The following is an 18,235-nucleotide window of genomic DNA, read 5'->3' as shown; positions in this document are numbered from 1 at the left end:
AGATTCTTACATAGTCTAGGGGTCGTTTGGAAAGAAAAGAAAATAGTAAAAAATGATCACAAAAAGTTAGTATATTTTCTTTATTTTTTTTCATATTTTTTTGAAAAAATAAAATAAAAAAATCAATTTCTAAACCAACTCTAAACAGAGAAATTTAGAGAAAGGGCCTACTTTGTCATGGCCTCTTGATCAATTTCCTATATTGATGATGATTTGTTTACAATCTCATTAATTCTCAGAAGTGGACCCATTTTATTATGCAGAAATTACATATCAGTATGATCAATATATATATATATATATATGGAGGTATAATTCTGTGTAAAAAACACATAAAAAATTGTACGCAAGACGATCCTTGAGTAAATATTTGCCTTATTTTCTACTAAATGGTATTTTGCTTTTGGGAAAACTACAAATTTTTTTTTTTAAGGATTTGACCTTTTTAAGTTTTTGATTTGGTAAATTTAAATTCTAAATTTTGTATTTGTTTTCAATTTAAATCATCTGTCTATTTCTAATCATCAAACTCAATGAAAAAATATATTTTATTTATATACACTTACATTGAATCTAATGATTAACTAAAATATAGCAATAATTTAAATTGAAAATAAATTAAAAAATTATGATTTAAATTGATAAAATTAATAATTAAAGATGTATTTTATTACAAGGGTTAAACTAAAAAGTTTTTTTTTTAAATAATTTTTCCTTTTTTCCCTTATTATTGTGGCAACTATAGATTAGGATGTTTGACCACAAATAATTATAAATATATAGAGTGCAAGACTTTTTGTGCAAACAAATGGGTAATGATACATCTCATTAAAAGTGATGTTTTAAAGTACCACTAATGAGTCGGCAAGCACTTTAATAATAATAATAAAAAAAACATATGACACAAGCAGTGGGTCTCATCTACTACCACATCACTAATGGTACTTTTAAAACACCACTTTTAATAGTCTCAAGCATTATTGCAAACAAATATAACAAAGGCTGCATAAAAGATTCTCACTTTTCTGTAATCATTTAACCTAACTCCGAGCCCACTGATTGATTTGTCGTTTCCCTTTTATTATGCAATATAAAATTTGACAACATTTTACTTTTTTGTTTATTTTTGTAATATATTTTTTTTGGAAGGAAAATAAACCACATATTTTTTTTTTAATCTTGGATTTATCAGAGGATTGGAAAATGAAAGGAAATGCAATAATTTATACATACTCACTTTTTTTAATAACAAAATACAAAAAAATTCTGTTTTTTTATCTTTAGCAAGCAGAAAAAAAAAAAAAAAAAAAAGAAGAAAATTCTACATTTTTTCCCTATCTTTTTCCATGTACAAATCACTCAGCCAATCCAAAATTTACAAGTTTACTATATACTAATTCTAATTTAGTTAGGTTCATGAAGGTCTCATGTTGATTCTTGTTTGGTAAGGCTGAATTTAGGTAGGATTTTAAAAAGGAAAAAGAAAAAATGAGAGAAAGGAAGAAAAAAAATATTTTATATTTTATTCACATTTTTCTTATATTTCATTTTTCTCTCTAAATTCTTATCTAAAAAATTCATCATCCAAATGTAACCTAAATATTTATCCTTAAATTTAGATTTTTAGATGTATCTTTATCTAATGGATTGAACCACTTGACTAATTTTTTTATTTTAAAATTGTGTTTGAATCTTAAATTTATGAATAAATTCACGGAGAAAATAGAAAAAAAGAATAACAATTTTCCTAATTTTGCTTTTTCTTTGATAAATTGTTTTTCAAATTCAAAATTACTCACCAAATTTAAATTTCAAACACAATAGTGACATAAATCAATTAATTTTGAAAGTTGGAAGCAAAACGTCTCGCAGAGGTTAGAATGCTGACTTTGAAAACTACACTTCACTGACTATTGAAAACTGACACCGAGCTAATAATGCCCACTTGAACTAAAACAATTCAAACATAAATTGAATGGTTCAACTGCCGTTGGAAAGATGAAGGAATTTGGGGTACTGCTGCGCCGGCTGCGTAGCAATAATTACTGTGCTGTAAAATAAGTTAATTTTAGAATTTATTTTAATAATTTGAATTATTTATATTTTGAAATACATCAAATAAGATATGCCTGTAAAAAATTAAGTTAATCGGATATCGTTTATCCATTCATCCATTTACATTTGTATTTAAAAAAATAAAAATAAATATGATTTAAAGTATTAAAATGAACCAAATGAATAATAAAACTTTTATAAAATGAACAGTTCAAATTATCAAAATGAGACCTATGAGGCTATGACGGACTTCATTGGCATGTCAAGTTCTCTTATATTTAGATCTAAATTTGAGAGAAACTGAATCCTAAAAATATATTAAAGAAAATAAAATATGTTAAAAAAAACAAAAAAAATTATTAACATAATTAAAATATTTGGTTACATTGTCGGACCAAACATTTCCAATTTCAGATTGTTAGTTATAATTTTTGCTAATAATTTATGTGGTAAAAAAGGTTTAATTAAATTTTAAAAAAAGAAAAAAAAAATCAATTCTGTTGGAACTGTGGAGAAGTGTTTTTAAATTTTATTTTATAAACTTTTAACTTTTAAGTTAGAATAAATTTCAACGTGTTACAAGAAATTGAAAGTTTCTATTCACACATCACAAATTAGACCCTTTAACTATCAAAATGTCACACACCCTGGTGTCACTAATGAAAATGGTGAAATAACCAAATTGTCTCATCTTTTCTATGTCTTGCACACTTGTTCTCTCTTTGAAATCCATTAAAACCATTACAAATTTTTTCGTTTTAATAAAAAAAGATCTTATTCTGAAACGGAATGTGGAAGTGAGGCAATAGGACTAAGGTTTCTAGTGTATTTTTTTTTTTTTTTTTAAATTTGTGGTTTCTGATAAATTTCAAAGAGATAATAGATGTGTCAAATATATAATAAAATAAATAAAAAAATAAATAGAACAATTTAGACATTTTACTATTTTCATTAACGACATCAAGTGTGGCATTTTAAAAATTGAAAGGTTTTAATTATTTGTTTTTATAGTTCAAGAGATAGAGTGGTATCTCATGATATAATTAATGGGCGTAAAATAATAACAGAGATGTCAAACATTTTAATAATTAAATATATTGCATTAACATTTAGGAATTCTTTCTCTAAATAATTCTACTTTTAATTCAATTAATATTGAAACAATAAAATTGATGTCACACTAGAGACAAAGTATAAAGAACTTGTTTGTTTTGGTTATAGGGAATTGATTGGATTAGGATAGATGTGAAACCTACTAAAATTAGGGGTGTTTGCGGTTCAGTTGTGGCTGAAAAATCTCTAATTCGTCATCCGTCCGTTGGATGGGTAGATTAGAAAAAATCAATCTACATCCGTCGGCCGAATTGACGGATGTGAATTGAGCGGATTTGCAGATTAATGCGAATCGGTATGGCGGTTAAACTTTTACAAATTTTAACAATCCAACTCAACATAACCAAAAGATTATCAAGTAAATTGTCAAATACCAATAATAAATACATATAAGAAAGTCATGCATTATCAAAACTATTTCATTACTTTTTTTTTTATTCAAAAACTATTTAATTTAATTTTTTTTAAAAGTGATAAAATTAAGTATTATATTTTCCACACAAAAATATCAAATATCAACCTTTACCATTTGATGAAAGGATTTCCATATTGAAAACATAACAGAATATCTAAACCTTTTTTTCAATTGAAAACACAAACAGAATATCTAAACAAATTGAAAACACAAAATTTTATAAATTACTAGTGGTGTTCGCGGTTTGGCAATTCAGTTGCGACCAAAGGAATCTTAAATCCGCAATCCGTCCAAAATTAGACGGATTGAAAAAAATCAATCTGCAACCGTTCGCTCGTCATCACGCATCCGTCCAAAATGTGACGGATTAGTTCAGTTCGGTCGGTCTGGGTAGTTTGAAATATCCGTTGCTCACCCCTAACTAAAATAGTATTTGTTTGCAAAATTGGGAAGGAGATTAGCAAATACCTTCAAGAGTTGGGTTTTAAAATCAATGAGAGGATTAAATTAAATTTTTTTTTTTGTTTTTTGGTTATTGTTTTTGTTGTTGTTGTTGTTGCGGATATAATGTCATTTTATATAATATATAAATATTAAAATAATATAGTACAATTTTTTTGGTAATAAAATATAATTTTTAATAGGGCTCTCGGTCCAAAACTTCAAATTTCAAGTTTGTTTGGCTAAAAGTCCAAGAACTGAAATACTTTGTCTAAAATGACAAACTCAAGCAAAATGACCAAACTTATGTATATATATTATACGGTGAAACACAACACCTAACCCTCTATTTTCTCTCTCTCTTACTTTCCTTTCTTCTATTTTCTCTCTCTATGTTTGTCATGACCCAAACCTACCATATAAGTTTGGTGTCGTAACCAGCCAGTAATCCGAGATTACCAAAGGCATTCCTCTACAAATCAAAATAATCGAGGTTAGCAGAAGCTTATAATATAAAGACAACAAACAGTCCATTGAGCTGTGTATCTATATGCACAAATTTAGATGTATATAAACGTTAATTTACCCACTGTATAATACATACATAATATCATGTGCAAAAACATCATTCATGTCCATATAAATATATAATAAAAGCCCGGCAATGTGATCACAAACTATACAACGGTCTTCTCGACCTAGCCTCAACTTGGAGGCACCAAAATCTCAATAGGGCTTCAACAGGTGGCTCAGCTAAAGGAACCCTTCTAGGCTTGATCTTCAGGACGCTCACCTTTACAGATATATACATACGGTGAGTTATAGCCCAGTGAATAACATTAAAGTAAAGAGATTAGTAAACGAATTCCAAATATATCATATCTGTATAACAAATCATATCACAATTATTCTCATATCTAAACATAATAGTGGTACATCTAACAAAACATATCATATCGTCTTTCGACTAGAGTAATAGGTTCCGGATACTAATTAAACATATCACCACTTTGTCAAGTGGCTAACGAAATCTCGTAATCACTTATTTGTCATGGACCTGCATTAACATATTGTCCCCTATGACTTGGAACCATTCCTTGGATGCCAAAGTAAATTCAAAACTTGATATTCGTTCACATTCACAAAATACCATTTCAGAAAAACGTAACTTATCAAATAGCATTTCAAATATATTTCATATAAACATATCTTTACAGTAATGTTACTCTCAATGAGCTTCCAGAACCAATTGCTTGGTCTTCGAGTCTTGACCTACAAACACATATATTCATGCCACAAAAATTCAACACATATTCAATTCATTCCGTCAATTCTTACTCCTATTCAGTTCGATTCATTGTTACTTGTTCGTTCGTTTAGTTTAATTCATTTTCTCATTTATTACATGCTCATGATATGTGAATGCTTGTGAAAACATGTGAAAACCATGCAAATAGAGACCCGAAAGTCTGAAAAACAAGAAGAAAACAATTTCAAGCCTGCCCTGAAAACCGCACATGCGGGGGCATTGGCCGCACGTGCAGAAACCCCATCGTACGTGTGCTCTCACGTGCAATTTTTGTAGAATGCTTAGTCTTCTATGCTCTGTTTTCCGCATGTGTGGTAATCCTTTTCGCACATGTAGTTTTAGGCCAAAACCTGTTTGAAAATCTGCTTCAGTGCTTGAGCTGAGTTTTACAACCAAAAACTTCAATTTTATGTAAATCAAAACCTAATTCTCATCAAAAATGTATTGAACTAGACATTTTAAACTCCAAACAAAATCATCACTTCAAAACAAAACTCAAATTTTCATGCAAAAGATCAAACTCTTGAGTTTAAAGTGTAAAGTTATAAACCATGCAAACGTTAAGTTCCAATCTTACAATCCATGGGGTTTCCCCCCCAAATTTGAAGAACCATGCAAGATTTTAAGTGTATAACAAGATTTCCATGAATTAATTCCATGCTTGTGATGTTATGAGCTCAATTCTTATTGTCTCTTTCTTATTTTGTTCTTTCATGTTTATTACATCATAACACTACCAATTAACCTTGATTTTATCCTAATCCAACTCAAATGCTAAAGGATTATAAGCATGACATCTCAATTTCATGAATTATGGGAGAAATCTTACCATTGCTAGTTGATTTGTTGAAGATCAAACCCTAATCTCCCTTGCTCTTCTTCTTTCTCTTATTTTTTTCTTTACTCTTCTTAGTCTCTAGAACTCTCTCAATCTCTCTCTCTCTCTTCCTAGATTTTTTTTGTTCAAGCTAAGGCTCAACTAGAGCTAAGGCTGCAAACGAGCCGAGCCGAACCGAGCTTTGCTGAGCTCGAGCTCGGCTCGATAAGAAACTGGGCTCGAGCTCGGCTTGGCTCGTTAATTTTAATAAAACTCGAGTTCGGCTCGGCTCGAAATTTTTTTTAAATATTATTTATATTATTTAAATATAAATATTTAAATAAAAAATATTATTTATATTATTTAGTATATAAAAAATGTATTTATATATATTTATACATTATTTAATATATAAATAATATATTTATTATATAATTTAAATAAAGATAAACGAGCCGAGTTTAACGAGCCGAGCTTATGCCAGCTCGAGCTCGGCTCGTTTACTAAACGAGCCCAATATTCGAGCTTGAGCTCGGCTCATTTACTAAACGAGCCGAGCCAAGCTGAGCCTTAACGAGCCAAGTTGAGCTTGTTCATGAACAGCTCAGTTCATTTGCAGCCCTAACTAGAGCTTATATATATATAGATATATAAATATTAATTAAATCCAATTATTTCATTTTGAATAGAATTTTTACAAAACTTCTCAGAAAGTCCTAAAAATCATGCTAATCATAAGTATGTGCTCAATTTTGGTTTCTGGCACCTCTAAGACCTTCACTCTTCAATTCAAAGTTGTAATTCCAACAGGTTTTTCTATAGTCAACAAATATACATTCAAATCCTTCTAATTCACACCATTAGACATGCAATTTCACAACAAACACATAATTAGGTAACACATAACAATGTAATTAGATGATTAATTAATCAGATGCATGTTCGGGTCATTACATTATCCCCACCTTAGAAAGTTTGGTCCTCCAAACTTGTCTTATTACGTCATAAATTGAATTCGGGTCCCATTTGTCATTTTATTTTTTCCGTTGCACCACAAATTCCTCTTCTTATCTGGTAATGTCGTAGGTCGATCAAATTCCCATAGTCAAAACCCATGAGCACAAGAATTTGGCAAGTGATCAAGTACCATTTCTCAGTTACGCAACAATTTATAGTTCAATTCGGTAATTTGTTTCATTAATCTATTATGATCATTCCCAGCCATTTAAAATTCTAAAGTAAATCTATATATCCATTCTAGGGCAGCGAAGGTAATACCATAGTAGTCATATTGTACATATTGCACATATCTTGTAGAATCAATTGTAAGGTAAGGTAATACTGAAGTAGTCGATCGTATGACATATAAAATTTATATACTTCCAAGTAATTGAGGTTTCAATCACAAATAGTTAAAATTGTCCGCTGTTAACAGCTCTCATTGCATTGACTTCAGATTTGGTAACACAGAAGCAACCATTCTCTAAATAGTCAAATTCATGATAGCAAAGGTAATACCGAGGCATTCAATCTTTAACCTAATACATGTGTTCCCAATCAGTCAAAGATATAAGTTCAAATACCGTTCATAATCGAATAGCCCACTACTAATAGGCACATAAGATCGTAAGTGTTCAAATCATTTTCAGGTTCTCAATCCACCAACTCCCTTAGCAAATATAACCTGGTCGTTTGTTCATTAACACTCCATAGTCCCCACAAGCAGAATTAAGTCAAATAAAGGTTTTATCTCATTATTCCCAAATAAAGTTTCTTTCCGAAGGTCACAATCAATTCATTGGATAGACAATCAACAGTTCCGAAATAAGTCTCATATGCAGGCGTTCACAGTTACGCCTAATATCAAGTTTATTATCCGAGGTATTCAACAAGTTTCTTCATCACAAAATCATGGTCCTGAGAGTCTAGTTCAGAGGGTCAAATATTATAACAATTCATTCCAAGGAAAAGTACATACTCATACGAGTCTAGAATCAATTATCACCTACGCATTTGGTCATAAATTCGTAAGTCTGTCAATAGCTCACTAGTAGTGTTCAATAACAAAAGTTCATTCTCCGATAAACAGCATAGGTTCCTAATTCCAAAAGTTCTGTACGTTGAATAATTCAAAGTGTATAATACAAGGTCATAATTTTAATCATTCAATGAGTTCATAAGGTATATCCAGTTAAAGAGTGTACGACTCTCACACTAATTGCCACATAAACATTTTGCACATAATGGAGGTCATACCTGCGTCTGTGGTCTCAATATTCTGGGTGTTCCCTGATACTAGGGTATAAACCCTTCCTTGCTTCTCAGGAGTAAATGCTGCAGTTGTTCTTAGTGTCATTGTTGATCCAATCCCACTAGTAATAGGGCCATTATTATTTGGATGAGCTTGTGGACAAGATTTAGCTAGGTGTCCTTTCTTTTCACATCTAAAACAAGCATCAGATAAACGACGACTAATGCCCTAATGTTACTTCTCACACTCTGTACATGTAGGCATGCCATTGTTCTTATTGCCTCCCCAGCTTGTGCCATCAAAAGTTTTTGAATTTGGTTTTTCATTCATAGAGGTCACTGAATCATCATCGGTCCTTTCAACTTCCTATTTCTTTTGTTTTTTACTTTCCCCTTCGGTTGACGACACTAACTTGGACATCGCTAAAGCCGCTATGTTTGCCTCAGACATCAAGGCCCTATCAAGGACATCTACATACTTTGGCAATTTCAGAACATTTATATGGTCACACACTTCGATAGCCAATCCACTCTCAAATTTCCTTGCCTTTTTGTAATCAGTGTCAACCATATGAGGTGCATATCGGGCTAGTTCCATAAATTTTGCCTCGTACTCAACCACAATCATGTCACCTTGTTTTAGTTGTTCGAATTCGGATACCTTTCTATCTCAGATGCATTGCGGGAAGTATTTTTCATAGAAAATTTCTTTAAATTGATCCCATGTCAAGTCTCCATTCTCGCTTTGGACGAGCATCCACCATTTCCTAACTTCTTCTTTCAGAGTAAATGTTACCAACAAAACTTTATGTACTTCAGTATACAGAAACACTTATTAGTAGTTCAATACCCTCCAGAAATTCCAGTGGCTTCGTTTTCTTATATTTCTATGTAAGAGCAATGATGTCATCATTATTTGGCTCTACTTGAACCGAAGGCGACAGAGGAGGTAAGGGTTGTTGCCTTTGCTCTTGTTGTTGTCTTATTAGTTCAGTTAAAACTTCCACCATTCTTTCTAACCGATCTATTTTAGCATCAAAAGATTCAGACTCATCTGCATTTCTTGTTCTCTCCATTGGTCTAGATAAACATGGGTAATAACAAACATAGGAGGATTTCATGTTCACATAGGTCACATATTCCATATAGAAGTCAAGTTACACATAACTTCTTTGCTTATGTTATCACATAGTCACATACTTTCATCTTCATGCTGAAATAACAGTCATGCTCATTAAAATCAAACTTGCATGTTAATTCACCTAATTTCTTTGTTTATGCTCATACTTTTCATTTTCATTTCCTTATCAGACATGCATAGAAAATGCACACATACTCACACATGACAATGTAATGTCCTTACGTCTTTTCTAGGACATACATTAGCTCAATTGGACACGTATGTAGGAAAATTAACTCGTCCTCTAATATTATTTTGTCACGACCCAAATCCGCCCTTATAGGTTTAGCTTTGTAACCGGCCAGTAATCCGAGATTTCCAAAGGCCTTCTTGTACAAATCAAAATAATTGGGGCTAGCGAAAGCTTATAATATAAAGACAACAAATAATCCATTTAGCTGTGTATCTATATGCTAAAATTCAAATATATATAAACGTTAACTTACCCACTGTACAATATATACATAATATCATGTGCAAAAGCATCATTCATGTCCATGTATACATATAACAAAAGCCCGACAATGTGATCACAAACTATACAATGGTCTTCTCGACCTAGCCTCAACTTAGAGGCACCAAAATCTTAGTAGAGCTTCAACGGGTGGCTTAGCTAAATGAACCCTTCTAGGCTTGATCTCCAAGACACCCACCTATACAGATATATATAAACAGTGAGCTATAGCCCAGTGAATAACATTAAAGTAAAGAAGTTATTGAATGAATTCCAAATATATCATATCCATATAACAAATCATATCACAATTATTCTTATATTGAAAAATAATAGTGGTACATCCAGCAGAACATATCATATCGTCTTCCGGCTAGAGTAATCGGTTCCGGATACTAATTAAACATATCACCACTTTTTCAAGTGGCTAACGAGATCTTGTAATCGCTTATTTTTCATGGACCCGCATTAACATGCTATCCTCCATGACGTGGGACCATTCCTTAGATGCCACAGTAGATTCAAAACCAAATATTCGTTCACATTCACAAAATACCATTTCAGAAAAACATAATTTATCAAATAGCATTTCAAATATATTTCATATAAACATATCTTTACAGCAATGTTACTCATAGTAGGCTTCTAGAACCGGTTGCTCGGTCTTCGAGTCTTGACTTACAAACACAGACATTCATAGCACAACAATTCAACACATATTCAATTCATTTTGTCAATTCTTACTCCTATTCGGTTCGGTTCATCATTACTTGTTCGTTTGTTTAGTTCAATTCTTTTTCTCGTTTATTAAATGCTCATGATATACGAATGCTTGTGAAAAACATGTGGAAACCATGCAAATAGAGGCCCAAAGTTTGAAAAACGAAAAGAAAACAATTCCAAGCCTGCCTTGAAAACTGCACGTGCGGAAACCCCACTGCATGTGCACCTGCACGTGAAATTTTTGCAGAATGCTTAGTCTTCCATGCTCTGTTTTCCATATACGTGGTAACCCTTTCCGCACGTGTAGTTTTAGGCCAAAACCTGTTCGAGAATCTGCTTCAGTGCTTGAGCTGAGTTTTGTAACCAAAAACTTCAATTTTATGTACATCAAAGCCCAACTCTCATAAAAAATATGTTGAACTAGACATTTTGAACTTCAAACAAAATCATCACTTCAAAACAAAACTCAAATTTTCATGCAAATGTTATGTTCCAATATTATAATCCATGGGGTTTTTCTCTCAAATTTGAAGAACCATGCAAGATTTCAAGTGTATAACTAGATTTCCATGAATTAATTCTATGCTTGTGATGTTATGAGCTCAATTCTTACCATCTCTTTATTATTTTGTTCTTTCATATATACTACATCAAAACACTACCAATCAAGTTTGATTCATCCTAATCCAACTCAAATGCTAAAGGATTATAAGTATGACATCTCAATTTCATGAATTATGGAGGAAATCTTACCTTTGCTAGTTGAGTTGTTGAAGATTAAACCCTAATCTTCCTTGCTCTTCTTCTTTCTCTTCTTTTCTTCTTTCCTCCTCTTAGTCTCTTGAACTCTCTTAATCTCTCTCTCTCCCCAGATTTTTTTTGTTGAAGCTAAGGCTCAACTAGAGCTATATATATAGATATATAAATATTAATTAAATCCAATTATTTCATTCTGAATCGAATTTTTACAAAACTTCTTAGAAAGTCCTAAAAATCATGCAGATCACAACTACGTGCTTAATTTTGGTTTCTAGCACCTCTAAGACCTTCAACCTTCAATTTAAAGTTGTAATTCCAACAGGCTTTTCTACAATCAACAGATATACATTCAAATCCTTCTAATTCACACCATTAGACATGCAATTTCACAACAAACACATAATCAAGTAGCACATAACAATGTAATTAGATGGCTAATTAATCAAATACATATCCGAGTCATTACAATGTTTGTCTCCAAAAAGGCCGGCCACTAGACCTCCACCGAGTCCTAGGGTACCGGACGTGCCGTCTCTCGTATCCCTTGCATTCTCGGTGGTTGCACTTACAGCATTGAGCAAGGTGCCTTCAGAAACATGTGTCGCGATAGTCGTATGTTTGTTCCAACGAAAATCTAGCGCGACCATATCAACGTCAACTAGAAGCACTACACCGACGGAGTCTGCCACTGTCTTCGCCACAAATTCGCCGAAGTGTTCTTTCTATCGATCTACACTCTCTCTTCTTCCATCTCTCTCTCTTTCTTCATCATCAAAGCCCTCATGGCTTCCACCGATGTCCACCGTAGAAGCAGGTCAAGGTAGGTCGAAACCTTCCTCAGATCGACATAGATCTAAACCATAGAGCCCTTGTTCTCTTTAAATCTTCTTATTTTTCTTCTTCTTCAATTGCTCAAATCAGCACCGAAACATCATATGGAAACTAGTAGAATCACCGTTTGATTTGCGATTTGGAAAATGAAAAGCTCAAGATTGTTTGATTAGGTAATTATATATACAAATATACAGATGTATATAGTTAGACAACATGTGTATTGATTTGTTACGAGACTTTAGAGCATTTTGAATTTAGTAAAATCATTTGCTGGACTTATGTTGTTTCCATGACATAAACTCTCTCTCTCAAACTTCTTTCTTTCTCTTTGATGTGTTAATGGAGGAAGGTGAGCAGAGAGAGAGAGAGAGAGAGAGAGAGAGAGATGTCATTTATGTTTGTTTTTGCCTTTTTTTTTGGTGATTTGTGGTTTGTGTTCAGAGCAAACAGTTCTTGTGTTTTGTGTTCATTGAAAAGAAGAACATTGAGTTTGATTTCAATAGATAGAACCCCTATATATATATATATATGTGTGTGTGTGTGTGTATATGTTTGAATTGTTCTTGTTATTGAAGAAGGTCCAAGAAGAGGGTGATGAAGTAGTTAGGATTAGTTGTGGTAGTACTGAAAAAGATAATTCCTTTGGCACTATTGATGAAGATGATGAAGAAAACACAGATCTAGGTCCAGTTCTTGAATTTGTTAATTTCACTCATCTTCTCACTCTCTCTCCATATGCGTTATCTGTTGTGTTTTGGACAAATAATGTTCTGTTTGATCCATTGTCTTTGATCTAAAATTGAACATATAATATTGTGTTTGATCTAAAATTGAACATATTATTTTGATCTATAGCTCTATATCTAATCTAAAATTAAACAGATAATGTTGTGTTTGATCTTAAATTGAACATATAATTTTGATCTATAGAGAGAGGTATAAAAAAAAAAACCCACAGATTTTAAATAGATAGAGAGAAATCCACAGACATATTTTAAACACATAGAGAGAGAAATTCACAGATTTTAAACAAATAGATAAAGACCCAAAGATTTTGAACAGGTAGGAAAAAAATTCAACAGATAGATATAAATTTGAACAGATAGATAAAAAATTTGAGCAAATAGAAAATAATTTGAACATATGGATATATATTTGAACAAATAGTCAAAAGATAAATTAAGGGGTATAATTGGAAACAAAATATCCTCCAAAACAATGAAAAGACTTCTCACCAAACTATTTCACAAATTGTAAACTTCTCATCAATAAAAAATATTCACTAAATCTAATATCGTATACCCTCTTTAGATTAGATTTATCACTAATTTACTCTTTCCAATACTAAAATATATCCAAAAAAAAAACCCCAAAAAGTATTTATAGTATTTCATACTAGTTAATCTCCTCACTAAATATATAACAAATAAATATAATTTTTTTAATCCCTTCATTAATAATTTCTACATTAATAATTTTTTTTTTTAATAATAATTTTCACATTAACAATTCTACCCAAACTAATTTGGAAAACAAACTGCCCATAGTTGCCAAAAGGTAAATGGTAGTGTTAGCATTGTACTTTTTGGTATTGTCAAACATTATACTGGAACTAATTATTATTACAAGCTTAATGTTTGGTCTGCCTGTCCCCCACTTGTCTTTATTTATTGATTGCCCACCGACTGGTTACCAAAAAAATAGCAGTATTCCTACCCAAAAAAATAAAAAAAATAGCACTCACATTAGCATAAATATTTTTACGAAAAATACTTAAAATTTAAAATATGTAAATTAATTAATTTTAAGCATGCTAATATCAAATTTTTTATTAATTCGAACTGTTCATAATTTTAAGCATGTTAATATTATTCTTATAAAAAATTAAGTTGACCAGATAACCATAATTACATGTTCGGATATGTTTTGTATGAAAAAATAAATAAATAGTTTATACAAAATTATTACATACGTGTGATTTTCATTATTCGATTGACTTGATTTTTTTGCAGAGATGTGCTTGACGAATCTTAAAATGTGAACGATTTGAATTATCGAAATGGAACCCAAAAATGGATCCAATGGGCGACACTTGTTAGAAAAAATAGTTTTATGGTGACTTTAATGTGAAATTAAAGTAGGTCCCAATCATTGGTTAAGGTGAGATTAAATGGATTTAGGTTCTTTGTAACAAGATATTTACACCACAAAAAGAACAACAAAAAACCATTAAGAATTAAAGGAGAAATTGTCTCATAAAGTTGACCTTATGAATGAGGTATTGAGAATTGTATATAACTACCAATCCCCCATTGATTGTAGATGAAAGCTTTGATGGGTATTTAAACCTCAAGGTTTTGATAAAGGTATGAGCCCTTTGGGGCATCCAAATTTTTTGAAGGAAGGGAGTTATGGATGCTTCAAAAATGGGGCTTAGGCCAAAACTATGGTCTAAGTTGGTTATGGAAAAATTGCCACATACGCGTGCGCTGCATGCCCGAGTCGTGGGTCGTGGATCTTGGGGTTGAGGCTTGAGGGAATGGGTTTGGGTTAAGTCGGATTGGTGGTCCACCAGCCTAATCTTTTTGGGCTAAGTCTATTAAGTGGCTACAAATATGTATATACACACATGTGTATATTGTGTGTACCTCACACATTAAATCTCTATTAGTTTTGTGCATTATTTCAACAGTTTTGCAGGAGTAATGGGTTGCATTGGTTACTAGCCTTCACAACAATACTATAGACCCCCCAAAAAACACAGCCCCCACTCACCTCTGATTGGTCCAAGAAGGAAACAAAAAAAACAAAAATATATGATTAGTCCACATCAATTTGGAGGTCATGGTGGTCCTTAACTTTGGGGGTCCTAAGCATTGGTTGCTAGCTTTCATGGCTGGAGGCTTTTCCTCTCTTCCCAATGGTGTATAAATAGAAACCAACTTCTTTAGTTGTTAACACAGAATCTCTTGCCTCTGTATTACATGGTCAGTCTGCCCATATATTTTCCTTCTTGTGTGAGAGAGTACTATCACTATTAGTTCGCCGGAACAAAATGGAAGGTGCATCTGTGTTAGCAGGTCTAGACCATCGTATCTTGAAAGATAGACGTCGGTACACCTCCAGCACCCATGGTGAGGCGGTGAATCTGTTTTAAAGATGTTAGGTTTTTATTCTTGGCAATCCCGTTTGACAAAACTCCTTTCAGTTGTATTTGTTTTCGCACTTTTATTTCAGTAAGGCTATGAGTTTTTAGATGCGAATCCAACTCGAATTGTGCCTTGCAGAGAAGTTTGTCATATTAATACTTTCAAGATTGCCACATCGCTGATTATGACGGGGATCCGCGAGGGTCCAGAGGGCAGCGCCATGGCGGGGTCGAGGGGCAGCGCCCCCGAAGCAAAATGCAAAAATGCATTCAAAGTTGCCTGTTCGCTTGAGCGAACATTCCCCCACTCAAGCGAAGAATGCTGAGTTCCAGAAGTTTATTTGCCTGCAAAAATACTGGATGTTATTTTTTCCCGCTCGAGTGAAACTTTCCGCGCTCGAGCGTAGATCCGCTCGAGCGGCCAATTTGACGCTTAAGCGGAGATCGCGGGACAGTTTTCTATAAATACGTGTTTCAGTCCAAATCTAGGATAACGCCTCCAGATCTTCTTCTTGGATTCTAGGGTTTATATCTGGGCTATTTTGCTAGTTTTTTTTTATGTTTAATTAAGTATTCAACTCATGGGTTAAGAAGAATACATCAAAAGTTTGTTTGTTCATTCTATACAAAAAGAGAGAGTTGTTCTTCGGTGGATTATGAAGAATTCGAGCCTAAAGCTTTGGTGGATTCTGGAGTGACTCATCGTTAAGACAATTCCGAGGTAAAGACGGGGTTGGAAGAGGCACATAGGGGTTGGTTCAATTCGGGCGTGGATTCGCTAGGTAATTGAGAGTATACCTGTGTAATTCCTTTATGTCTTTTTAGTGGATTGTTTTGTGGCTTTTACCCGTGATTTTTTATCACAATTGGAGGTGTCCAATTGTGATTTTTCCATGTAAAATCATTGTGTCGATTTGTCTTGTTTGTTTGATTGAGATTGTTATATACTGCTTAAAATTGATACATAATCACAAATCAATATCTAGGAGATTTCTATATTTTTCAAAAGAGACTATGGTACCACACAAGTTTCAGTTTGCTTACTTTAACTATTTTATTTATGTGTTTCATTTTGTTAAATATTTCTGTTTATCAAAATGTAATCTCTAGCATGAGTTTGATTTATGAGTTCTTATTGTGTAAATCAATTTAATTAAGTTTGAATCTAGTTGTTTATTTTATTTAGATTACACAATTGGGACAACAATCTTAAAACAGATTATATATATTTTCCATGCAATTGATTTAATAGCTTCATATACAAATCACTTTTTTTTTTCCTCCCTAAGTTATAAACTGTTGTACCTGTTATAGTGGAAAAAACAAATCAGTGTGTTTGGTTTGAATTTTTTGGATTATGTTTTTTGAAAATTGACTTTTTTGGTTTTCGTGTTTTTTTTGTTTTTAGTGAATATTTTTTATATTTTAAACATTTTTTTTTACTTTTTTAAATGCACCTTACTTAGATGTATCTAAAAAGTAAAAAATTTGTAAAAAAATATTTTAAAAAATTAATAAATACATAAAAATACAAAAAAATATACTGAATTCTTGTATTTTTTTTGTATTTTTGGTATTTAGTGAATTTTTAAAGGATTTTTTTTACAATTTTTTTACATTTTAGGTGTATTTATGTTAGGTATGTCTAAAAAGTAAAAAAATTACTTAAAATATTAAAAAAATTCAATAAAAACAAAAAAATGTGAAAAATAAGAAAGTAAAATTTTCTGAAAAATATTTTTTAAAAAGTGGAAACAAACAAGAGGAATAGTGTTACCTGCTAGTAGCCCACCGCTGCAGTTCCATGAATTCGGTGCTAGTGTTTTATGTGATGGAATTAATTGGGTAAAGTACCCCTTGCCTCCTAAAGTTTTACTCATTTCTCACTTCAATTTTTTAAGTTTAATTTTTTTCACTTTGACCCTTTATGTTTGCAATCTTTTCCACGTTGATCCTTCAAGTTTACCATCCTTTTCACTTTACTCTTAGAATAACTTTCATGCAAAAAAAACTAACAGAATTTGTCACATTATAGATGTATCTAGATTAGATGCACCTAAAAAAATAAAAACAAATTTAATTAAAAAAAGAAAAAAGTTTACTAAAGACGAGAAAAATGAAAATATACTAACTCAAACACCTGTATTGTCAATTTTAAAATGAAAAGTTTACTATTGTTTTTTTCTTCATCTTTAGTGAACTTTTTTCTTTTTTTTTAAATTAAATTTGTTTTTTTATTTTTTTTAGGTGCATCTAAGTTAGATGCATCTATAATATAATAATATTTATGAATAAATTTGAAAAAAAGTTCACTAAAGACTAAAAAAAGTTCAATTTTTTTGTTTCTATTTTTTATTTTTTGCATCGTTAGTAAATTTTTTGCATCTCACATGGAGCTAATGTGTTAGTGATGTGGCAGGTTTTGTTAGTTTTTTAGATAGAAGTTAGTCTAGGAGTAAAGTGGGAAGGGTTACAAACATGATGGGCCAAAGTGAGAAAAATCAAATTTAAAGGGTCAAAGTGAAAAAAATCATAAACATAAAGGGTCAAAGTAAGAAGAATCAAACTTAAAAAGCCAAAGTGAAAAATGTGAAATTTTAGAGGGGCAAAGTGTAATTTATCCGAATTAATTTGCCCAAGTTTTTTTTTTTTCTCCGTTTCCGTGTTTGTCTGTAGACTAGGTCAAGAACTTCTATGGTAGTCTTGATTAGGATATTAATTTAATATTATATGCATG

This window comes from Camellia sinensis, chromosome 12 (assembly GCF_055761805.1).
Source record: "Camellia sinensis isolate YWXY chromosome 12, ASM5576180v1, whole genome shotgun sequence".
Classification (NCBI taxonomy): domain Eukaryota; kingdom Viridiplantae; phylum Streptophyta; class Magnoliopsida; order Ericales; family Theaceae; genus Camellia; species Camellia sinensis.
This window is presented reverse-complemented; position numbering follows the sequence as displayed.